General features: G+C 45.2%; 1 protein-coding gene across 3 annotated transcripts in view; it reads right to left on the reverse strand.

Moving 5' to 3' along the window:
* The window catches only part of sgms1b (sphingomyelin synthase 1b), a 145,375-nt gene that overhangs the window by 51,654 nt on the left and 67,819 nt on the right, over positions 1–25,902 (reverse strand). For all 3 annotated transcript variants that reach the window (XM_072478946.1, XM_072478945.1, XM_072478947.1), the window contains one exon: positions 25,723–25,787. The gene's annotated coding sequence lies outside the window, so the exon portion shown is untranslated. The remainder of the gene's footprint in view (positions 1–25,722; positions 25,788–25,902) is intronic.

Below are 25,902 nucleotides of genomic sequence, written 5' to 3' on the forward strand. Positions count from 1 at the left end.
CAATTTCTTTGGGCCAGCAGTTCTTTTTGTAATACAATTTAACTGGTGATTTGTGCCGTCCCATTTTAGTTTGGCAAACTCGTTCCTTTCCAATATCTCTTTTATAATCACAAGATCAACGCTCAACCTCTTTTCCCGTGGCACTCTTTGTCGAATTGACATTTTCCCCAGAGCCAATGATTATCAAGATATATAGTCTTTGTTCCCAGTTGCCCCATAGGATTTCCTTAAAAATACTCCATAAATACATGGCAATATCTGTTGCTTGCACCAGTGCAAGTATCCCTGCAGCCAAGGGGATTTAAATTTTTTTTTATTTATTTGATTCCCAAGCTAATGGACATTTATCGTATTGTCACACTAAAAATATAATGAAGCCTGTTGTATTCTAATAACCATCTGCAAGGTTCACATACAAAATGTCACTAAAATTAACTAATTTCATCCCTTCTGGGTCACCGAGGTCTGGAAACCTGCAAGCATATTCTTCGAAACTGAATTTCTTAATGTCTTATTTGCTGTTAGCACTTGCCAAACAGTAACATTTCAGTATGGTGCTTAATGCTAATATATCATAGCACGCATCTGGTCTTACTTTTATGCATAACCAGTCTAATTGCCTAATTAAGCTTCTTAACTGAGAGGCTTCTCCCTGGTTGCGGAGACTTCTGGGGAGGGATCTGGCCCCACTTTTCGGAATCCTATTAACATTCTTCAGGCAAGACTGTCGAGTCAGGGTTATTCCCTTAGTCTGCCAAAGGCCAACCCTTTATACTTAAAAGCTCCAGAAGTCCGGCCTCCAATTTTGAAAGTATGTTAAAATATGCAGATTTTACTCCAGCCCCCGACACACACAAAGGAACATATCTATGTGCATTAAGAAAATACAAATCATTGCTGGACCTGCTTTTAGCTGAAGACAGCTGCCTTTTAGTAGGTTGGAGTTGCTGAAAAGTACCACACCCTGGATGCATCGTTCAGTGCCTAATACATTTATTTAGCCTCCATAATTTCTCCCCTCTATCTCCAGCTTTTGCTTCCATAATGTCTCCTCTCTATCTTTAAGAATACTTCTTTTTGAAAAGTTTACCTTGGAAAAATTCTGCTTTAGTGTCAATGGGTTTCCATTTCCATGAGTATGTTGCTAAAAGAGCCAAGAAAATCTTCAAACATACTTTTCGTACTGTTGGGAAGTCTATTCTAATTTCCTGGTCATCCAGTTGTTCCTCAAACCCCTGAGCTGCAAGTCTGGCTTTAGCTTTATATGTACTAGTGGGAAGTACTTTTGCCATACATGTCCATCTCGGAGGCAATGTCCAGCACCTCTGTGTAAACACCAAACTGTCTCCAAATGTCAAGTTCTTTTTGCTTTACCTCCTTTACCAATTTACCATCTAACTTGTTAGTAGCCACTACAGCTTCACGATCACGGGGTCTCCTACTTCTTGTGGCACTCCTTGTCTGTTCTTTGCATCTTGCTCTCGTTAAATGATTCCCCTGCTTGATCTCCTGTCCCTTTCTGGACTACTAATCAACTTGGCTCCTCCTGCGTCAAGACTTTCTTTCACAAGTTATTAATCTTTTCTTTGAGCTGTGATCACCATTAGGCCCACATTGTGAGCTCATTGCATTTCCTGATTTACCACACTGCTAATCCATATATCTGATATCTTGCCCTTTGTCTTGTACATTCAGCCAGTTTTTGTATCTCCCGGTGGCCTTTCCTGCCCTTCCTACTTTGGGGACTTCCCTCCACTCACTCGCCCCTTCTGACATATCTGCCACCCTAGTTTCAACTTTTGGTAATTGATCTTTGAGATAAATGGCCCTATCCTAATCATCACCATCATTTGGTCTACTTTCAGTTAGCCCGTTATCTGCCACAATCTGTTGTTTGTACATGTCCAGGATAGGTGTTACGACTATTGCCTCACAGCGCCAGTGACCCAGGTTCAATTCCGGCCTTGGGTCATCGTCTGTGTGGAGTTTGCACTTTCTCCCAGTGTCTGCGGGGGTTTCCTCCCAAAGTCCAAAGATGTGCAGGTTAGGTGGGGTTACAAGGTTAGGGAGGGGGCCTAGGTGGAGTGCTCTTTCAGAGGGTGGGTGTAGACTCGATTGGCCTTATGGCCTCCTTCTACACTGTAGAGGTTCTGTGGAAGTGCATAGTGCACCTTCCGTTTCCAGCATCTGTTCAGGGTCTATCAATGTGCAATCAGTGCCAATAAGCCAAACGGAATGTACTCTAAGCATTTGATTACCATGTTGCAAGATTATTTTGCCTATAACTTTTCTTGGGTCACTCCATTCTTTGACCTTCACTTTTATAACACACCATTGTCCCGGAGCTTAAAATTAATTTCTGAAGGCCTGATTTCACACCCCTGAAATCTACACCGTAATAAATGCTCACCTCTCTGCATGCATGGCATTCAAATGTTCCACAAAATCGTCCCTGCCAAATCCGGGGATGGTCCCACATAATTGAAAGTTATGGGAGCTGCAGCCCTCAGCCATCTGAAGTGTGTTTTGCATGTACTGTCCAGGCTAGAGGTTGACCATTTACAATTTAGTTGGTCAGCACAAATGTTTTTGCAGCATTTCATCAATCATGGCGTGATTTCTCTCACATAGCCAATTGTAGCCAATTGTTAAAAGGACTTTCTGCTGCTGTGTGCATTGCCACAATATTCAGATTTTCACACATACTCCTGAGTTAATCATTGGCACATTGGCAAATTCTCCTCCATTATGTTAAGAATTTAGTTGGTGGTTTCAGCCCTGTTCCTATCCATCTTTCAATTATGTGATCGATATTTACTTTTTGTCTTTACAATAAATTTCCGATAGTCATTATGAATACAAATTGAAAAACATTTTTCTTTCGGCCATACTTGGGAGGTTCATTTTCATTAAAGTGTCTCGCCAATGGGGGATGATCGTGGTGGTCTTCTTCCATACTTTTTCAAATTTCATATTTTTCACTAACAGTCTTGACAAGTCTAGTGCATTCTTCATCCAGTACCGCACATTCATTAACTATCTATAAACCTATGGCCAGAGGGATGGGCTTTGGTAATAATTAGCTTCTTTGCCTTTCAATCCATATCCCTAACTGCCATTCATATCTCTTTAATATTCTGTCTGGAGATGACAGACCTTAAAAGGAATACAACAATGTCCCGACTGTGTAAATTGTAGATCTACAGATCGCCCAAAGACAACTCCTTCGCTATGCTCCATATCAAACTTCATTTGGGCCTGTTGCATTGAAGGCCTATTTAACAGTAAAAGCATTTAACTTGGTATAGCATCACTACTGATGAAGTGATTTACCCCTGTTATTTTAAATGCAATTACTATCTTTTTAGTGATTTCAATGTGTTTCCATCACTGAGCTAAAACAAGAAGAACCATCATACACTTCGAGTTCACTTTAGCCTTCTTTATTTAAAGAAGGACTTTAGCCGTTTCAGGTATTTACACTCCAGGAAAGAAGGGTGCGCATTGGCTGGCAGAGTACAGACGTACTCAACAAGCCAGTGCTTGCACAGCCCTCATCTAACTGAGGTACACAAGATGATAAAAAGTATTGAAAAAGTAGATGCACAGCGATGCTTCCTCTAGTGGGGCAATCTAGAGTGAGACATCACAGTTTTAGGATAAGGGGTAGCATATTTAAAATAGAGACGAGGAGAATTTACCACCCCAGAGTGCAGTGGATGCCAGGTCATGAGTAAATTTGAGATAGATGGATTTTTATTTAGTAATACGGTGAAGGATTCTGGTGGAAAGTAAAGTTGAGGCCGAGAGGAGATCAACCATGATCGTATTGAATGGCGGAGCAGGCGCGAGGGGCTGAATTTCAAACCTACACAACAAATTACAACATGAAAAAAGGGGGCTCCTCCAATCAGTACTTGCACAACCCAAAACAAAGTGTCTTCTTTTAAAGGTGATTCTGAGATTAAGCAGCACTCGTTGAACAATCTAGTGCGCACCACTAGCTACACTATCAATTTAAGATAATAAAAATCATAATTTGGCTCATTTATACTTGCGAGAAGCAACATACATTCATATACAGGGGCCTGTTCTCAACCATCATTTGCTCCAAGCATCTGAACTCTGTCTTCCTCCTCCTCAACCCCAGGCCTCCCTACCATCTTTTGCTGCTGCTCATCATCTTTAAAGTGAGGTTTGCTATACATTCGTGTACTGTCCAAAGCAACTGAGTCAACCTTTTCAATATCTCTGGTTCTGCCCTGATACTGCACCAGTGCCAAATCCTTCCTTTGCCTTCCCAATACTGTAACCATGGACATAATTAATTCTTTATAACAGGAAGACAAGGTTGAAGAAATTTACAAGTCCCATATTAACTGCTGCTCAGTTAGATCTCAAGCAAAAAGACACGAACATTAGGCTTGTGCATTAGTATGTGTCACTGTGGTTTACACGTAGCACTGTTTATGGGTATAAAACTGTGAAACCATTAGAGCTAATACTCCAACTTGATACATATTCACCATGTGCTTACTCGGAATTGTGGAGGAATATTAGCCTTTCCCAATGTTTTAGGAGAGTGCCGGAGGAATATGCTGAAAGATTGTGTCAGTGGGGTTGAGATTAGAAAAGGACATAAATCTTCTTTCAATATTCATCCTCATCCTCCTGAAGCGCAATTATTTCCACTACAAGTTCAGAAAAGGAAAGCAAACCAAGCCAAGTGTTCCTCGCCACAGGAGGGTTGGCGATAATTAAGTCTATTGACTTTATGTCTCCTTATGAAAGATTTAAATCGATACCTTTCAGCACTTCGTTAAACTATCAGGCAAACCATTATGCCGGTTAATGGCAAGGAAGGACATTTCTACAATACTTCTGTAGATGTAACATTTCAACAGTCATTTTACACAAATTCCTTTCAAATATCACTAATAAAGTCACTGTCAGCGAATTTATACCACTTATGGTCTGTAGCCATAATGCTCAACACCAGGCGTTTCATACTCAAACAAAAATCACATTCTAATTTACAAAAATCACTTCTAATTTGGATAAATTGTAATGTTCCTGCTCTTCTACCTATCCCTGGTTTAGTTTCCAAGGAACAAAAGTGTAGCTTTGTGAAACATTTGTAGTACATTCTATTTTTCATTAATAATCTACAACACAATAAAATCATTGGCCCCATTTAATATGTATCAGATAAATTGGTTTCGGAAGCAGCAGCTTTGCAAATACTAAAATATGCAATTCATTTTAGTGGTCTTCAACAAAAGTAGATATCCTTATGAAACTTGGAACTCCTTCTTGACATTTATTACAACCTTTCTGGAAGCAAGCAGTTTTGTTTCCATCACAAGAAAATGAAGTAATGTGGCATCAGCGAAATGTGATCAAAAGGGCAGGAAATTATAAAAAGATTGACAGCCATTTCACCAGTTTTATTCATTCTTCAAAGCTCAATGCTTCCTCCTTTAGAAATGGACTGACCAGGCTATCCTCGTGTAAACTTCTCAAAATGAATTCCAGACCCAATTCCTCTGGCTGGTGTGTCTGGGGATTTGAGAGCTCTCTTCCCCCGCGGCTTTAGTGTCCAATTGATATAGGTGCCATATTGTATTCAGCAGCTCTCCTGTACCTCACCTGGGTGAATAACATTTGGTAAGGAAACTAAAAGAACTCCACTTTATTGCAACTTTTTCAGCAGACCAACGCACAAGTTAAACCATTAGATAATAATAATCTTTATTATTGGCACAAGTAGGCTTACATTAACACAAGTGACTGTGAAAATACCCTAGTCATCACACTATGGCGCCTTTTCAGGGACACTGAGAATTCAGAATGTTCAATTCATCTAACAAGCACTCTTTCAAGACTTGTGGGAGGAAACTGAAACCCAGGCAGACACGGGGAGAACGTGGAGACCTCCGCACAGACAGTGACCCAGCCGGGAATCAAACACGGGTCCAAAGCGCTGTGAAACAACAGTGCTAACCACTGTTCTACCGTACTAAAAGTATGGTGACAATTAATTCAAGTGAAACAACTCCCAAGTTAGAGAGATAATTCCTTCGGGAATATGAAATAGATATGTTGTTAATCGCATCAATTAAGGTTAAGTGTACAGAGGTGCGCAAGGCCAATGTTATTTTAAGTTTCCTTCCAAGTTTTATTTTTGTCCCTTTAAGAGGCTCAATTAATTAGTTGATTCTTTTTCATTGATGTATCAAGAGATTACAAAGACACTTATTGACACCGGTGGTGAATTGCAGTTAGGAGCTATATTTTATTTTCGAATATTTTTAAAACTCAGTAAAACTTGACTTCCAGTTTCTTCCTTTACCAACTGGCTGTTAGAAGTTTCTGAATTATGCTATAATGAACAAGTTTACATGTTAACCATAAGACAGGAGCGGAAGTAAGGCCATTCGGCCCATCAAGTCCACTCCACCATTCAAGCATGGCTGATTTCAACTCCATTTACCCGCTCGCTCTCCATAGCCCTTAATTCCTCGAGAAATCAAGAATTTATCAACTTCTGTCTTAAAGACACTCAACGTCCCGGCCTCCACCGCCCTCTGTGGCAATGAATTCCACAGAACCACCACTCTCTGGCTGAAGAAGTTTCTCCTCATCTCTGTTCTAAAGTGACTCCCTTTTATTCTAAGGCTGTGCCCCCGGGTCCTGGTCTCCCCTGCTAATGGAAACAACTTCCCTACGTCCACCCTATCTAAGCCATTCATTATCTTGTAAGTTTCTATTAGATCTCCCCTCAACCTCCTAAACTCCAATGAATATAATCCCAGGATCCTCAGACGTTCATCGTATGTTAGGCCTACCATTCCTGGGATCATCCGCGTGAGTCTCCGCTGGACCGGCTCCAGTGCCAGTATGTCCTTCCTGAGGTGTGGGGCCCAAAATTGCTCACAGTATTCGAAATGGGGCCTAACTAGTGCTTTATAAAGCTTCAGAAGTACACCCGCTTTTATATTCCAAGCCTCTTGAGATAAATGACAACATTGCATTTGCTTTCTTAATTACGGACTCAACCTGCAAGTTTATCTTTAGAGAATCCTGGACGAGGACTCCCAAGTCCCTTTGCACTTCAGCATTATGAATTTTGGCACCGTTTAGAAAATAGTCCATGCCTCTATTCTTTTTTCCAAAGTGCAAGTCCTTGCACTTGCCCACATTGAATTTCATCAGCCATTTCTTGGACCACTCTCCTAAACTGTCCTAAATCTTTCTGCAGCCTCCCCACCTCCTCAATACTACCTGCCCCTCCACCTATCTTTATATCATCGGCAAACTTAGCCAGAATGCCTCCAGTCCCGTCATCTAGATCGTTAATATATAAAGAGAACAGCTGTGGCCCCAACACTGAACCCTGCGGGACACCACTCGCCACTGGTTGCCAATCCGAAAAAGAACCTTTTATCCCAACTCTCTGCCTTCTGCCTGACAGCCAATTGTCAATCCATGTTAGTACCTTGCCTCGAATACCATGGGCCCTTATTTTACTCAACAGTCTCCCGTGAGGCACCTTATCAAAGGCCTTTTGGAAGTCAAGATAGATAACATCCATTGGCTCTCCTTGGTCTAACCTATTTGTTATCTCTTCAAAGAACTCTAACAGGTTTGTCAGGCACGACCTCCCCTTACTAATTCCATGCTGACTTGTCCTAATCCGACGCTGCACTTCCAAGAATTTAGAAATCGCATCCTTAACGATGGATTCTAGAATCTTGCCAACAACCGAGGTTAGGCTAATTGGCCTATAATTTTCCATCTTTTTTCTTGTTACCCTTCTTGAACAGGGGGGGTTACAACAGCGATTTTTCAATCCTCTGGGACTTTCCCTGACTCCAGTGACTTTTGAAAGATCATAACTAACGCCTCCACTATTTCTTCAGCTATCTCCTTTAGAACTCTAGGATGTAGCCCATCTGGGCCCGGAGATTTATCAATTTTTAGACCTCTTAGTTTCTCTAGCACTTTCTCCTTTGTGATGGCTACCATATTCAACTCTGCCCCCTGACTCTCCGGAATTGTTGGGATATTACTCATGTCTTCTACTGTGAAGACTGACGCAAAGTACTTATTTAGTTCCTCAGCTATTTCCTCATCTCCCATCACTAGATTACCAGCGTCATTTTGGAGCGGCCCAATGTCTACTTTTGCCTCCCGTTTGTTTTTAATGTATTTAACAAAACTTTTACTATCATTCCTAATGTTACTGGCTAGCCTACCTTCATATTTGATCCTCTTTCCTTATTTCTCTCTTTGTTATCCCCTGTTTGTTTTTGTAGCCTTCCCAATCTTCTGACTTCCCACTACTCTTTGCCACATTATAGGCTTTCTCTTTTGCTTTGATGCATTCCCCGACTTCCTTTGTCAGCCATGGCTGCCTAATCCCCCCTCTGATAACCTTTCTTTTCTTTGGGATGAACCTCTGTACTGTCCTCAATTACTCCTAGAAACTTCTGCCATTGCTGTTCTACTGTCTTTCCCACTAGGCTCTGCTCCCAGTCGATTTTTGTCAGTTCCTCCCTCATGCCCCTGTAGTTACCTTTATTTAACTGTAACACAATTACATCTGATTCTACCTTCTTTCTTTCAAATTGCAGACTGAATTCTACCATATTATGATCACTGCCTCCTAAGTGTTCCCTTACTTTAAGATCTTTTATCAAGTCTGGCTCATTACATAACACTAAGTCCAGAATGGCATGTTCCCTCGTGGGCTCCATCACAAGCTGTTCCAAAAAGCCCTCCTGTAAACATTCAATGATTTCCCTTTCTTTGGGTCTACCTGCATATTGAAGTCCCCCATGATCACTGTGACCTTGCCTTTCTGACATGCCCTTTCTATTTCGTGGTGCATTTTGTGCCCCTGGTCCTGACCACTGATAGGAGGCCCGTACATAACTCCCATTATGGTTTTTTTGCCTTTGTTCCTCAACTCTACCCACACAGACTCCACATCATCTGACCCTATGTCGTTTAGTTCTATTGATTTAATTTCATTCCTAATTAAGAAGGCAACCCCGCTCCCTCTGCCCACCTCTGTCTTTTCGATAGGTTGTGAATTCCTGGATGTTTAAATGCCAGTCCTGAACCCCCTGCAATCACATCTCTGTGATGCCTACCACATCATACCTGCCAGTCACAATCTGGGCCACAAGCTCATCTACCTTGTTCTGTACACTGCGCACATTTAACACCAGTAGGCAATAATACTCTCAAGACTGCCTGCCCCCTGCCCCCCCTCTCTTCCCCCCCCCAGGGGCAGCATATGGCACAGTGGTTAGCACTGAGGCCTATGGCGCTGTAGACCCGAGTTTGAATCCTGGTCCTGGGTCACTGTCCATGTGGAATTTGCACATTCTCCCCGTGTCTGCGTGGGTTTCACCCCCACAACCCAAAGATGTGCAGGTTAGGTGAATTGGCCACGCTAAATTGCCCCTTAATTGGAAAAAATAATAATTGGGTACTCGAAAAAAGACTGCCTGCCCCGTATATTCTTCTTCCTTTGGTTTCTCAAACTTTACTCGGGATCGTCAAGACCTCTTCTCCATCTCTTTCAGCTACCCATTCCCTTCCAATCACCCTACGGTTAAGACTCAGGTCACAGCATCTGTTTTAGGCCTTCCTCTTGTACTTCTTCCTGGCAGTCACATCTCCATCACTCACCTCACCATGTTTCCTCTTTTCACAACAGATGACCATATCATTTCAATCTCTTCCTGGTTCCTTTCTTGAATGTTCCCACAGTCTTCACTGACCCCTTAATGCACTGGTTCCTGACTTTTTTCCCTTTCTCGTTATGCAACACACCCATCTTAGCAACCGCATCGTATTAATATCCTGTCATTGCTCCTTTTTTCATTATAATAATAATAATCACATTGTCACAAGTAGGCTACAATGAAGGTACTGTGAAAAGCCCCTAGTCGCCACATTCCTGCACCTGTTCCGGGAGGCCGGTACAGGAATTGAACCCGCGCTGCTGGCATTGTTCTGCATTACAAGCCAGCTGTTTAGCCCACTGTGCTAAACCAGCCCCAGTATGTCACCCAGGTTCTTGCAATATATTACAAGATCTGTCTCCACTATAGTCAACAATGTGGATTTCCTCTAAAAGGATATTTTTTCCCGCAAACATTAAGTTGGAGCCCAGCAACATGATCATTGTCCAATTAATCCTATAAAGGATTACAAAAGTAAGAACATTTTCCTATCACCTGTCATTAAATTCAAATGAAATAATGTACGAGCAACATGTAAAATGATGAAACTTCAAGCTGTATATTTATAGTCATAGAACTTGAGTATTGATGAAAAAAAAGAACCTTACTATCAAAACTTTTCATCTTGCACACATTAGGACAGATGTAAGAATACCAAATTTCAAAGGGAACAAAAGGATGCTGACTGTTTGAGATTTTGCTATGCTCTGCCGTGCTATTGTTTGACTGAAAAAGTTACAATGCCTGGGCATGTTACTCCTGCTTGCAGAGCAAAGGCCCCTGCATGTGAATATATGCAGCTTCATGCAAGCATAAGTGGGCACTTTTCAGGACTGAAAACAGTGACCTTAGGTGTACGAGTTTACGTTATATACACCGAGCAATAATCTGTTTAGGGTAGATATTACCAAACCTAATTTTGATGATGCCCTATTTCAGCATCAAGCTAGCCGGGTGAACGAAGGCTTGGGTCCTATTCATGTGGTTGCCTACGAGGTCAATTTTGTAACGTCCAGCATGCTTCAAATTACCATGGGACTTGAGGTGTCTCAAAACATTTTGGCAACAGATTAATCTACCATTTAATGCTGCTGTACAGTCACAAGACAAGTGATATTCTCTGCTAACAGGATGCTGCTTCAAGCCAAAAAAGACCGCTCCAAACAAATGAATAATGTATCATATGAATTTCAGTGCTGGTGTAAGTTATTTAGGCCGTATATCTCAACGGCTGGTGAATTGTATCAAACAGCATAACCTATTCCTGCCTTCTCCCTCCACATCTTTTTTGAAATTGGACAAAATCTTCAGGATAATTGTTCCCTGGTGCCTTCTCCATGGCAACACCTCAACCAATCAGCACCCTGTTTTTCCTGCAGCGCAAACTGATGCTCCCCTTGAAATTTGTATTGTTTTAAAATGTACTCTATCCAAACATAAAAAAAAACAGCAATGTGTACAAACACACTCCACAAACTCTCACTCCACAGTTTGTACAATTTCCCCCTATTTATCACACCCCCATGACAAACAATTCCTCAAACATTGCATTAGCAGCCCCCACCTCGTCTCAAAGCCGTCCGCTGACCCCCTCAACTCAAACTTAATCTTTTCCAACCGAAGGAAGTCATACAAGTCCCCCAGCCAGGCTGCCAACCCCGGCAGCATATCCAACCTCCAATTTAGCAAGATCCTTAAGCAGGTAATTGGAGAGGCGATGGCCACAACATCAGCACCCTTCCCCTCCAGCAGCTCCGGCATTTCCGATGCCCCAAAGATCGCCACCGTTGTGTCCGGCCTGACCTCCACACCCACAATTTTAGATAACATCCCAAAATATGCTTCCCAATAACTCTCCAGTTTCTCACAGCCCCAGAACGTGTGCATGATTTGCCGACCCCTGCCCACACGTCTCACACTCATCGGCCAACCCTTGGAAGAACATACTCATCCTCGCCTGGGTCACATGTACCCTATGCGCCACCTAGAACTGAATCAAACTCATCCTTGCGCAGGAGGTTGAGTTCACCCTACGCATCGCCTCGCACCACAGTCCCACGCCCTATTTTCCACCCCCAAGCTCCTCCTCCCATTTGGCCTTGATTCTCACCATCTGCGCCGTCCCCACCCCCCTCCTACTCCCTCAACCGCGTGTGTATTTCCCCAACCCTACCCTCCCCCAACTCATCCGGGAGCAGCAGTTGCTCCACTAAAGTGTGTTGCGGCAACCTTGAAAACACCCTCCACTCCTTTCGCACAAAGTCCCTCACCTGCATGTATCTAAATTCCCTCCCTCACGGCAACTCAAACCTCTCCTGCAACTCATCCAGACCTGCAAACTTTCCTTCCAAGTCCCTCAGCAGACCCGCCTCCCTCCATTTCCTATACATCCCATCCATCTCCCCCGGCTTAAACCTATGATTCCCGGACAGTGGTGTCAACATTGACATCCCCCAGAGTTAGTGGCAGCGGAGCCATCACCATAGCCCTCAGACTGGAACCCCTACAGGACTCCTCCTCTATCCTGACCCACTACCACCCCCCTCTTCCCCTGAACCATCACCTCACCTCCTCCACATTCGCTGCCCAATAACTGTGCAGGTGGTTTGGGAGCACCAATCCCCCTTTCTGTCTCTGTAACAGAGCCCTCTTTACCCTTGACACCTTCCATGCCCATTTGAACTTCAAAATCACTGTCCACAACTACCAGAAGGCGGCCTTGGGGAGAAAGATTGGGAGGGCCTGGAAAACAAACATGAACCTTGGCAGCACATTCATCTTTACTACCTACACCTTTCCTGCCAATGTCAGGTGTAATGTATCACATCTCTGCCACCAACGTTGCCAAATTCCACCTGTGCATCCTAGCCCATTCGCCAGTCACCCAAATCCCCAAATACCTGAACCTTTCCCGAGCTACCTTGAACGGCAACACTCCTGGGTTGGCCCCCCAGTTGTCATGAGGGAGTGTATTTAGATACACGCAGGTGAGGGACTTTGTGCGAAAGGAGAGGAGGGTATTTCCAAGGTTGCCGGAACACACTTTATTGGAGCAACTGCCGCTCCAGCGCCTGCCTCCTCTCTTCCAACCTTGGAAACTACAAACCATCCCATATCCCCTTCCTCCACATTTGGCTCAGCGCAGTACAGCTTCTTATCGTACTCCCTGAACACCTCGTTTATTCTCCCTGGCTCTGACTGCACCCTAAGAATTTCCCTAGGTGCAGCCTGCCTCTGCAGCTGGTGGGCCAGTATACAGCCGGCTCCTCTCCATATTCATATTGCAGCCCCTCATCCTCCATAGCTGCCCCACTGCCATTCCTGTCGTCAACCTTTCAAAAGGCCCCTGCAACCTCTTCCTCTCCACCAACAGCTCTTTAGTGGGAGCCCCCCCCCCCCCCCCCACCTGCCCCCGAGCACCTTGGCTATCTCGTCCAGCAACCGCCCATGCGCCTCCCTCCTATACCTGTGCGCCTTGAACAAGATAATCTCCCCTCGTACCACCGCCTTCACCAGCTCCTAGTTCTGATTAATCTCCACATAATTCCCAATTGGCGACCTCACCTTTTTCCAAAACCCCTCATCTGCCAAGACTCGAATTTAGCCTCTATCCCGGCTTCTTCACCTGCCCGAACTAAGCTTCACCTCCAGCCAATGCGACGCATGATCTAAAATCATGAGTCCCGCATACTCCACTCCCACCACCCCATCAACACCACCCATCTCAGGGGTTCTGGTGTGAGGTGCTCCGGAGGGTGAACGCCTCCACCTCCTGTGCGAGGTTGGGGCTGATACAGCTGAATGTGGTACACAGAGCACTCCTTAAAAGGACAAGGATGAGCCGGCTGTTTGAGGGGGTAGAAGATGTGTGTGAACATTGCAGGGGGGGGCCGCAAACCACGTTCATGTGTTTTAGTCCTGTCCAAAGCTGGAGGATTACTGGAAGGAGGTTTTTAGGGTAATTTCTAAAGTGGTGGATGTGAAACTGGACCCGGGCCCCCGGGTGGCCATATTCAGGGTGTCGGACCAGCCAGGTTGGAAACTGGTGCGGAGGCAGATGTTGTAGCCTTCGCCTCATTGATCACCCGAAGGCGGATCCTGTTGGGATGGAGAGCAACCTCTCCACCCTGTGCCCTGGCGTGACAGGGGGACCTGCTGGTATTCTTGACTCTTGAGCAGGACAAATTTGAACTGAGGAGAATGATGGAGGGGTTCTACAACTCATTGGCGTTATTCATTATGCACTTTGGAGAATTGGATTACATCGAACATTGGGGGGGGGGGAGGGGGGGGGGCTGTATGTGTTAATGGTGACTATGGGGGATTCCTGGTTCCTTTTCGTCATTTGTTTATGTCAACAGCGGGCTAATGTTTGGGGGTTTGGTGGGAGGATGGGATCGTTGTTATTGATATGGGGATTGACATTGCATTTGTTACTGATTATTGTTTACTGTTGAGTGTAAATTTGGGAGAAAATGTGAAAAAGGAGAATAATAATATATATTTTTTAAAACACCGCCTGACTCACCACAAAAAGAGTACACCTTATACATGTGTGAGAAGAAGGAGTACTTCCCTCCCCCAAGGTTCCTAAATCTCCACGGATCAACCATTCCCACACGTTCCATAAACCTTTCCAACTCCTTCGCCATCCTCAACCTTCCATTGACTTGAGGCTCAACCTGTCCACCTTCGGTTCCATCACACTGTTAAAATCTGCATGCATAATCAGCTGGTGCGTGTCAAAGTCCGGGATCATTCCCAGTAAACCCTTTTACAAACCCCACATTATCCTAATTTGGCGCGTATACGTTGACTAGCACCACCGACGTCTTCTCTAACACCCCACCCACTACCATATATTTTGCCCCCCCCCCTTTCCAGGTCTCGTACTTCCTTGGTCCCCACAAACCCGGTCCTATTGTTCAACAAAATGACCAGCCCCCATGACTTCAAATCAAACCCCGAGTGAAATACTTGCCCCACCATCCCTTCCTCAACCTAACCTGATCTTTCACTCGGAGGTGTGTCTCCTGTAAAAAGATCACCCCTGCCTTCAAACTCCTCAGGAGGAAAAAACCCTCAGACATTCCACGTTATAACTCTTACCTGAGGCTTACACCTCCACTCCCCTCTACCATCTGCCATTATCCCCAATGGTTCTATCTCCTTTAATACCCCCTAAATCGGGCCCATCCAAGATGGCCCCCTCTCCACCCATGACCACGCTCAGTGTCCAAATCTGCCACATTGCAATATCCCTGCCCCCCCCACCCCACTTCTCACAATTGTTGCTGCGCCACAGGTCCAGCCAGGTCTTTAACTGTTTTCTGCTGGGTTTAGTAGACATGCTAATCTACACCTTCTGCACACTTTCCTGGTGGAGCTACCCCACTAATGGGTATAAAATGCCCAAACCAACACCTTCGAGCTAGAGCTGTCCTGCGTGCGACCACTCACTCCATGGCTGCCACCAAAAGTCTTGCAATTTGTATGCTTGTGCCTGCCCTAATGAGTGCAAGACAACAGCATGTCTCTATTTTTGAGCAAAATTCAACATTCTATTATTGAGAAAACTAACTCCAAATACTTGCACACAATAAATTTTTGACATTTTGCTTTGCAGAATATTCTCATTTAGACTGTCCCTTGTGGCATCAAATTCATCCTTATTAAAGAGTGAATATACGAATCATTGCTCTGCTAAAATAGATAGTGAAATTCACATATCATAAATCAATAATGAAAATGGCGACTTCACGTCTGTTGTTATAATCATCTATTTCTTTCCATTAAATTTTGGTCTGGGCAATATGTATCTATAGGCTAACATAGGAACAATGGCCACTCACAGCAGCAGACAAGCAGGCATCTAGAATTGGAGCACATGTCCGTGCTAGTGGGCAATAGGAACTACAAATTGCATGAGACCATGCCAAGGAGTGACTGAACCTCACTAAGAATCCATGCCAGGGTATTCAAGTGAAGTCTTTGTTCAGGAAAGAGATGGATAACTGCATCCCAGCGAGAATCTACTCTTGGAGGTGAAGGTGGTGCTTTAATCGTACCCCAGCGCGATTCCATGCGGAGGGCATGAAGTGAGAGTCTGTGCTGGGAGAGATGGGGGGGGGAGGGTGGAATAAGGGCACCATACCACAATCCACATTGAGCTGTTTGGGCTAAATGGTCTGTTTCTGGACCGTATATCCAATGCAATCCTACATTACTTAGTCGAACATTACAAAACAATGCATCTGTTGAGAAATGCTGCATTTGTGTGGACCTCCTCCAATACCTCCTCCAATGCCACCATGTCATTTAGGTTTCAGAGCATAGGAGGAGTGGGCTGTTCAGCCCATCGAGCTTGCTCTGCCATTTCAATATCATGGCTGATCATCCACTTCAATGCCTTTCCCTCATTATCCCAATATCCATTCCCATCTTATGCTCCCTAATTCTTACCTAATCGCATCATAATTACCCCTCCGCAATTATAAACCTTGCCCTGCCGTATGGCCCTATCCCTCTCCATTGCAATAATGAAAGACACCGAATTGTGGTCACTATCTCCAAAGTGCTCTCCCACAAACAAATCTAACACTTGACCTGGTTCTTTACCCAGTACCAAATCCAATATGGCCCCCCCCCCCCCCTCGTGTCGGCCTATCCACATATTGTGTCAGAAAACCCTCCTGCACACACTGTCTGTACAAAAACTGCCCCATCCAAACTGTTCAACCTATAGAGGTTCCAATCAATATTTTGCATATATTTGCCAATATGTTATTGGCATTTAGAAATCTGTCAACCTCCACCTTAAACATACTCAGCAACTGAGCTTCCACAGCCCTTTGGGGTAGTGAATTGCAAAGATTTACAACCCTGAGCAAACAGGGGAAACATCTTATCTGCATCTTCATTGTCTATCTATTTCAGTTGAGATCACCTCTCATTCTTCAAAACTCCAGAGAATACAGACCCAGTTTTATACAATCTTTCTTCATAGGACAGTTCCGCCATCCTGGACAGTTCCACCATCCCGGGAACAAGAACCTTTGGTGCACTCCCTCGGTGGCAATAATATCCTTAATAAGTAAGGAGGCCAGTACTCCAGGTGTAGTCTCACCAAGGTTCTGTGCAATTGAACTCCTGTACTCAAATCTTCCCGTGATAAAAGCCAATATACCATTAGCCTTCCTAACTGCCTGCTGCATCTGCATGTTAGCCTTCAGTGACTTAATTGACAAGGACACCCATGTGCTTTTGTACATCTACACTTTTTAATCTCTTACCATTTAAGAAATACTCTACACACTTATTCCTCCTACCAAAGTGGATAACCTCACATTTTGTCCATTTTCCTGACTCAAATTGGTTAAGCTTCTGACTGTTGGATTATTTTTTTTGAAAATCTAATAGGCAACAGTCAGAAACTACTTTCAAACACTTGACTAAACTGCTGAACAATTTTTAAGTGGAGGCCAACAAGTTGTAAATATTACAATATCATATGTAACACAGATCCTGAATACACTTACTTATTTGGATGGTATTACACATTAACTACAAACACTGCACGTATATCCCTAAAGAACAGGCATTTAGTATCCTACATCCTCATGGTGTAACACAGACATATGCTCACAAGTGGAACAATTTGGACATGTGTACTGAGATTCAGCAGTATCTTAAAATCCTACCATTCACCCATCACTTGCAGTCAGAGTACCTACAGCACAAGAGATCATTTGACTCTCTGTAGGACAATCCAGTTAGTCCTCTTCTCTCACTCTATCCCTGTAGTCCTACAGGTACATTCCCCTCAAACTTATTTTGAAGTCCTTGATCACTTTCGCTTCCATCATCCTCAAAAGCATTGGGTTCCAAGTCAGTACCAATCCGTACGTGAAAATATTTCTTCCTCACATCCTCCATGTAACTCTTGCCTTAAACCTAAAACCAGTGTCTAACTAGTCCTTGCACCATCAGCTATTGGAAAAAGCTTTTCTTTTGGCGACCTTGTCTAATTCTGCCATAATCTTGTACATAATCATGAAGTCTCCCTCAACCCCCTTTGCTGTAATGAGAACAACCCCATCCTCTCCCACTCAGCCTTGTAGCCAGGTTCCTTCATTCCAAGAACCACTTTAGCAAATCTCCTCTGCATTTTCTCAAGGGTCCCCATATTACTAGCAAAGTGCTATGTATCTATTTTCAAGTGATGTCAATGTAAACAAAAAATGTAAATGTTGGCATAACATAGATAAGATACTTCTAATGATAACCGTCAAGCCACAATGTCATTAAGTGACATTGATAGATTCACTACAGCTTCAATCATGGGGATGTCTTGCTATTTTGTGGGTTTTTGACAATAATGCAACTGAAGCTATATCACTGTATGATCACACAGCTGCAGTCTTAAATATGCACAAGCTGTGCATATTCTTTCCAACCAAACTTTCTTCAACTACATTAATTTGACCAAATGCAAGACACCAAACACTTCTCTTCTGGCTGCATCAGCATATAGACACTTAGAAAATAGACAACAGAAGCAGATCTGGCCACAGATCTATTCCAGAAAGCCAGTTTGTGAAGGATAGAACTGGATCCAATATTTACACACGTGCGTTTCGGGTTGCATGTTACATCACACATGACACCTCCAAACCCAACAACCACAGTTTCAACATGTCTCTAGGTGGCTCAAGTAAATGCCCTGTTCATGCCCACCACCTGCATAAGCATCCTAATGAATTACACGGCATCCATAAAATTCAATAATAATGCGAAGAGGTTTTCAGTCATATGACCAGAATTCTGTTCGATCAGGTAGAGAGCAGAACTTTATTAAGTACATTAGTACAAACACAACGTTGGAAGTGGACATGAAAGAATCAAAATTTCACATTCATTAAACTTTACAAGTTCACCAGAAGCACGATACACAAGCTGTGATACCAAATTCACATTCAATCACAATCGGCTGTTGTCAGCAGGCCAAGTGGACGGTACTCAAGTCCCCTTTGCTGCATGGGTCTTACTTTGCCACAAGTCTGCTCATAAAATGGCCTTCAGCAGTAAAATTTGTGGGGAAATTTAACTACAAGTAATCTGCTTTTACTCACAATTGCTGTATCAGGGAAATTAATTATTGGGGTTCCTTGCCAAATGAGTCCAGAGCTCAACTCCCTCCTTCCCAAAAAATATTAAATGTAAAAGTACAATTTTTACAAACAGCACTCCATTACAATATTAATTTTTTTAAATCACCACCAAGCTTTCTGCTTTTCGATTTTACTTTTGAATAAAGGTCAACACATATGAAGTTAACGCGCAAACAATTTTTTTTTCAATAGAGCAGTCACTTGACAATTGATTTGAGAATTACAACGTACATACTTTCAATGGCACAATCAGCACCAAGCTTTATCAGTACAACGCCCATTAAGCAATGAAAAAACTTTACATTCAGAAGGCCTGAATTGTAGCTGCAGAAACACTGAGCACTTCAGCCGCTATCTCAACAAGCCCACTCAAAGAATTAACGTCTTCAGTTCAAACAAAACGCAATTCTCAAATAAGTTACTGCTGCACTGTTACGAAGGTACCACCAAAACAGGCTACATCATTAGTACAATATTGCAAAACTGAACAGAGGGCAAGTAATGGCCTGGATGGGAAGAGATAGAAGTTGGGAAAAACAAGCTGATACTGTATATAAGATGTGGCACACGGCCAGCAGTGCAATGCTTCAGGAGGCTGCAACCTGTCAATGCTTTAATCAAACTAATCACAAATTAATTAATTGGAGCCAAAATTTTGGTAAATTGGAATGATCATCTACTGCAAAGAATAAAGCGACTCAAAATCAACAAACGTCCAACCACTCTGACTCTAAGCAGTGCATAAACCTGTTACACTATTTGATGTAGACTAAGAATTCTCCAATAAACAAATACACAGTTGCTTACTTTGGAATCACAGAATGGTTATGTCACAGGAGGCAGCAGTCTCCAACAACAGTAACTCGGGTAGTTCCACTCCCCTACCTTTCCACTGTAACATTGATTTTTTTTTTTCTAATTTGGAGATGCGAATCCAATTCCCTTCGAAAGAATCCCACACCTCAGCCCCAGGCAGTGCATTTTAGGTCCTAACTATTTGCTGCGTTTAAAAAAAAAAGTTCTCTTTCTTGCCACTGGTTCCTTTGTCAATCACTTTAAATCTTTCTCCTCTGGCAGGAACCCCAATAGTTTTTTGCAATTCGTAAAACAGAGGAGAGGATAATTCGCTCCATAAATAGGGATATGGTGTACTAAAACAATATTTATTAACACAGTATTAAACTATCACACAACAGAAATATACCTTACAATTACCAGTTAATCAATAATTAGCAATAAAATGAAACACTTATCTCCTAATTGATACCTCCTTGACCTCCAATCAAGCAAACCCCATTACAGGTCAAAACGGCTTTTAAATAAAGTTAGCAAACACAAGATTACTTTGTCAATCTCTGGATAGAAAGCTGTTTTAAAAGAGAGCTTGAAGAGCAAGAGAAAGCGAGGGAGAGCGAGGGAGAGCAGGAGAGAGCGAGGGAGAGCAGGAGAGAGCGAGGGAGAGCAGGAGAGAGCGAGGGAGAGCAGGAGAGAGCGAGGGAGAGCAGGAGAGAGCGAGGGAGAGCAGGAGAGAGCGAGGGAGAGCAGGAGAGAGCGAGGGAGAGCAGGAGAGAGCGAGGGAGAGCAGGAGAGAGCGAGGGAGAGCAGGAGAGAGCGAGGGAGAGCAGGAGAGAGCGAGGGAGAGCAGGAGAGAGCGAGGGAGAGCAGGAGAGAGCGAGGGAGAGCAGGAGAGAGCGAGGGAGAGCAGGAGAGAGCGAGGGAGAGCAGGAGAGAGCGAGGGAGAGCAGGAGAGAGCGAGGGAGAGCAGGAGAGAGCGAGGGAGAGCAGGAGAGAGCGAGGGAGAGCAGGAGAGAGCGAGGGAGAGCAGGAGAGAGCGAGGGAGAGCAGGAGAGAGCGAGGGAGAGCAGGAGAGAGCGAGGGAGAGCAGGAGAGAGCGAGGGAGAGCAGGAGAGAGCGAGGGAGAGCAGGAGAGAGCGAGGGAGAGCAGGAGAGAGCGAGGGAGAGCAGGAGAGAGCGAGGGAGAGCAGGAGAGAGCGAGGGAGAGCAGGAGAGAGCGAGGGAGAGCAGGAGAGAGCGAGGGAGAGCAGGAGAGAGCGAGGGAGAGCAGGAGAGAGCGAGGGAGAGCAGGAGAGAGCGAGGGAGAGCAGGAGAGAGCGAGGGAGAGCAGGAGAAAGCGAGGGAGAGCAGGAGAAAGCGAGGGAGAGCAGGAGAAAGCGAGGGAGAGCAGGAGAAAGCGAGGGAGAGCAGGAGAAAGCGAGGGAGAGCAGGAGAAAGCGAGGGAGAGCAGGAGAAAGCGAGGGAGAGCAGGAGAAAGCGAGGGAGAGCAGGAGAAAGCGAGGGAGAGCAGGAGAAAGCGAGGGAGAGCAAGAGAAAGCGAGGGAGAGCAAGAGAAAGCGAGGGTGAGCAATAGAAAGCGAGGGAGAGCAATAGAAAGCGAGGGAGAGCAGGAGAAAGCGAGGCAGAGCAGGAGAAAGCGAGGGAGAGCAGGAGAAAGCGAGGGAGAGCAGGAGAAAGCGAGGGAGAGCAGGAGAAAGCGAGGGAGAGCAGGAGAAAGCGAGGGAGAGCAGGAGAAAGCGAGGGAGAGCAGGAGAAAGCGAGGGAGAGCAGGAGAAAGCGAGGGAGAGCAGGAGAAAGCGAGGGAGAGCAGGAGAAAGCGAGGGAGAGCAGGAGAAAGCGAGGGAGAGCAGGAGAAAGCGAGGGAGAGCAGGAGAAAGCGAGGGAGAGCAGGAGAAAGCGAGGGAGAGCAGGAGAAAGCGAGGGAGAGCAGGAGAAAGCGAAGGAGAGCAGGAGAAAGCGAAGGAGAGCAGGAGAAAGCGAGGGAGAGCAAGAGACTGATCCTTTCAGTAAGTAGCCAGCATATCCCGACTGTCAGATTAATGGTAAATCTGACAGCCTTCTGCAAAAGCTGCTCTTCAGCTCGGTTTCCAAATACCTAACTAAACTGTACGCCTTCTGCAGACCTGGCTCCTCCCATTATTTACATAATTTTATCCCACTCAAATCCCATGACCTCCTTGCTTAAGTTTATCTTAAGCAATCACGCCCAGTGCGGAGGATGGGGCGTCGGACCCGCAACGCCTTCCCACGATTCTCCGGCCCCCACGGCGATTCTCCGGGGACAACAGGGCCGAGTTTCCGCCGGAGTGGTTCACGTATTGTTCCACCCGGCGGGGGCTCGGAGTCGCGGCTGCGATGGGCGTTCTGGTTGGGGGGGGGCAATCCGTCACCGGTGGGAGCCTCCACGATGGCCAGGCCCGCGATCGGGGGCCACCGAGCGTGCGCGGTCTGGGGGGGGAGGGCCTACTTCTTCGGCGCCGGCCCGCTGTGTAGGTCCGCCATGTTGCGCAGGGCCGGCGCTACAGGCGGCCGCCACGCGCTTGGGCTCACCCGCAGCTTGATGTGAAGGGCCCAGTATCGGCATCCGGAGCTGCGTGGAGCACTCCCGGGCCCTGCAAGTCCCCTTAAAAACGGAAAACACCCCAGACATTCTAGACAAAAAGTCTGGAGTGATTTGCACCCGTTTTCTCATGGGTGCAGGGGCATAGCCCCATTATTATTGGAGAATCCCACCCAAAGTCTATAATTATCAACTCACCAGAAATCATAAAAACCCATTGGACCCCACTTTGTAAACATGAACACGGTTTCAAATAATTCTGATGTTACTTTTACGACATCTTAATTGCACCTTTTGCAGCTACAAGTCGGTCTTGTAAACCAGGATTTTAAAAAATATTACTGCAGCAGAAGTACACCCTAACGCAGACTTTTAAACCATTACTGCACCAAATATATATGATACAATAGATATACATATTTCTTACATGCATCACACTATCCTCGGAGTTCACAGTATTTGCAAGGCCCGGCGCGGAGGCACATTGGCCCCCATGGAACCAGCACGCCCGCCGATTGGTAGGCCCCAATTGGAGGCCCCCCCCCCCCCCGGGGTCAGATCCCTCTCCCCCCCCCCCCCCCAACCAGGACGCCCCCGCAGATAGAACTTCCAGGTCCCGCCGTGTGGGACCATATGTGACCCACGCCAGCGGGACTCGTCTGAACTCGGTGGGCACTTGGCCCATCAAATCGCCGGGCGGGAGGGGGGCGCTTTCAATGGCCCCCGACCGGCGCGGCGGCGATCCCGCGGGCGCCAGAGAATCGGCGAGCCGGCGTGGCCGGATTCTCATGCCCCCCTCGGGGATTCTCCGACCCGGCGCGGGTGGTGGGCTCGGTCCACATTGAAATGGATGAATTGAACGCCTAGGCACAAAGGGTCTCCGTGACAGCGCGGATGCACCTGTGCACAGAGGTCTGAGAGATCCCGGACAGGTCCTACTCAGTGCCTGGAAGGGCCCCGTCACGTAGAAGTTCAAGGCAACCATCACCTTGACAGCCAGCGGGAACGGGTGTCCCCGTGGGGGCTGCCGTCCCTGGAGCCCGTCTTGAATGTCAGCGGTACTGTCAGCTGGCACAGCCCTCGCCAGTGGTACAGTCCCCAGGCCCCGTAGGGGCTGCTGTGGTCGTTGCCCTGGATGGTGCGTGGGCGGATTGGGAGGGGGGTGGGGATGAAAGAGGGTGCAGTGTGGGGGTGCCAATATGGCCGATATCATTGTGCAGATCCAGGGACCAGGGTTGGTGGTCAGTGAGTGCGCCGCAAGATGGCCAAAGTAATGGTGGTCCAGGACAGGACACCATCCCAGTCCCGTGGGAGGTCACCCGGTCCCTCAGCCTGTTTCACTGCTCCCACCCCAGCTAGCCAGCCCGGCCAGTGTCCGGCCCAGCAGCCCACAGTCGCTCCTCTGGTGTCCTATATGGTCTCTTTCCTTCATCAGCCACGACACCAATTTCACAATTTTTAAAAGCACAAGTGATCCGTGCCGCTGGAGGCCCCGGGAAATACCGGGCCTGCTAATGATATGCAAATGGTGTCTGTGTGTGTGCGTTCTGGTATGTGCATTCTGGTATGCATTGATGCCGCTGTCGAGGTGATGGAGAATCACGATTAGCGTCAAATCGGCGCCCACCGTGACTTTTGTGTCAGAACCTATTCTCCACCTAATCGCATTTTGAGGTTTTGGCGCCGGCAAATGGAGAATTCTGCCCCATATGTATTAAAAGAAAATGCCAGATTTAGTGATCAGCAGATTATAGATCGAGGCCGACTGACAATCCAGTTAGTTTAACAATTCTCGTGCTCGGAATTTTCACTTTGGATAATAAACATAAGATACGATAGTACGAAGTCTTATCACTTCGTACTGTGCTCACCCCAGTCCAACGCCGGCATCTCCACATCATGGCATAAGATACGATAGTATGGGGTTATGTATCACTACTAATTAATGTGTGGTGTCAATGAACCTGCTACTTAGAATTTGGATGTTTACTCCTGTATGATTTTACATTGACCAGAACAGAGTTTTTGGCTAGTAATTTGGCATGTAGTGTTCAGTATAGTTCGCTTATAAGGGTCTTAACCCTCCAGAACTTTCTACATAAAATGAACTGCACTTCAATTGTGTGGAAAATAGATTGCAAAAGAAGATTAATTAAACTGAATACATTTTTTCCCCCCAACAGAACACAATGGTTTATTAACATCGTCAAAACCATACAGCCAAAAAATAAAATGTGAAGGTAACCACAGGACCTATTGATTCGGTTTGCCCAGGATGCAGAACTAAAACCCAATTGAAGTAGAATTCACAAATAAAACTGTGGCTTTCTTTCTCTAATGGCCACAAGAAACCGCTTAATATTGGTGGTGCAATGAATTCTATTTCATAGAATCATAGAATTTACAGTGCAGAAGGAGGCCATTCGGCCCATCGAGTCTGCACCGGCTCTTGGAAAGAGCACCCTACCCAAGGTCAACACCTCCACCCTATCCCCATAACCCAGTAACCCCACCCAACACCAAGGGCAATTTTGGACACTAAGGGCAATTGATCATGGCCAATCCACCTAACCTGCACATCTTTGGACTGTGGGAGGAAACCGGAGCACCCGGAGGAAACCCACGCACACACGGGGAGGAAGTGCAGACTCCGCACAGACAGTGACCCAAGCCGGATTCGAACCTGGGACCCTGGAGCTGTGAAGCAATTGTGCTATCCACAATGCTACCGTGCTGCCCATTTGGAGAGTCATGAATCTCATTCCACATCTTTATGAAGTATTCAAAACGAGAAGCAGCTCACACAATGAGAGGAGATGCAGCTCACACCGATGAGGTATTAAAATATACATCTTAATTATCCTTGGTTAAAAAAAAATGGGATTTATTTCTGAGAAAGGCTACGGTTGCAGTGACGGGGAGAAACAAGCAGAGTGAGCAGATCACATGACAAGCAAAAGGTCAGATTGCGTGTAATGGAAATACAAGCATATATTTTATTGTAAGACTGCCACTTGTATTTTTGTCCTACATTGAAACAAAACAGAGAACACATTCAGAGTTTTTTCAACACCGGATTTTAATCCACTCAAAACCCATTTATTTAGCATTTAAACTGGCCCAATATATCTAACTTAACAAGAGGCCAGACACCAAGATCAAATAAAATAATCAATGATTAGTCAATGCATTATATAGGTCCAGCTCACTAGTTTCTGCTCTGTAAGGGTTTATCAATAATAGTATAGCTTATTTTAATGTACGAGACAGAAGTCAAAACAGTGGGTGCATTAACCTGTTTAAAGTCCAATTGGAAACCAGCCTGAGTTAGTAGCCAATTCATTTCTGTTAACTGGGTAGGTGATCTTTTGATCCTGGCAACCATAGAATTACAACATTGCACAAATAAAAAGATTACAGAGAAAGTATTTCAACCTACCAATGTGTCGTTTTACAAGCCGAACGCGAAGCCACAGTTGATTTAAGGCTCAGGAGAGAGGGCTCCTGTAAAACAAAGTTTTTCAAATCATTGGTTACATGAACTGAACAGACATTGAGCCAAGACAAAATCTTTCATTCAACAGCATGTCACTAATATCATGTCTGCAAGTCTCAAAAT

This window comes from Scyliorhinus torazame, chromosome 16, assembly GCF_047496885.1.
Source record: "Scyliorhinus torazame isolate Kashiwa2021f chromosome 16, sScyTor2.1, whole genome shotgun sequence".
NCBI classification, from domain to species: domain Eukaryota; kingdom Metazoa; phylum Chordata; class Chondrichthyes; order Carcharhiniformes; family Scyliorhinidae; genus Scyliorhinus; species Scyliorhinus torazame.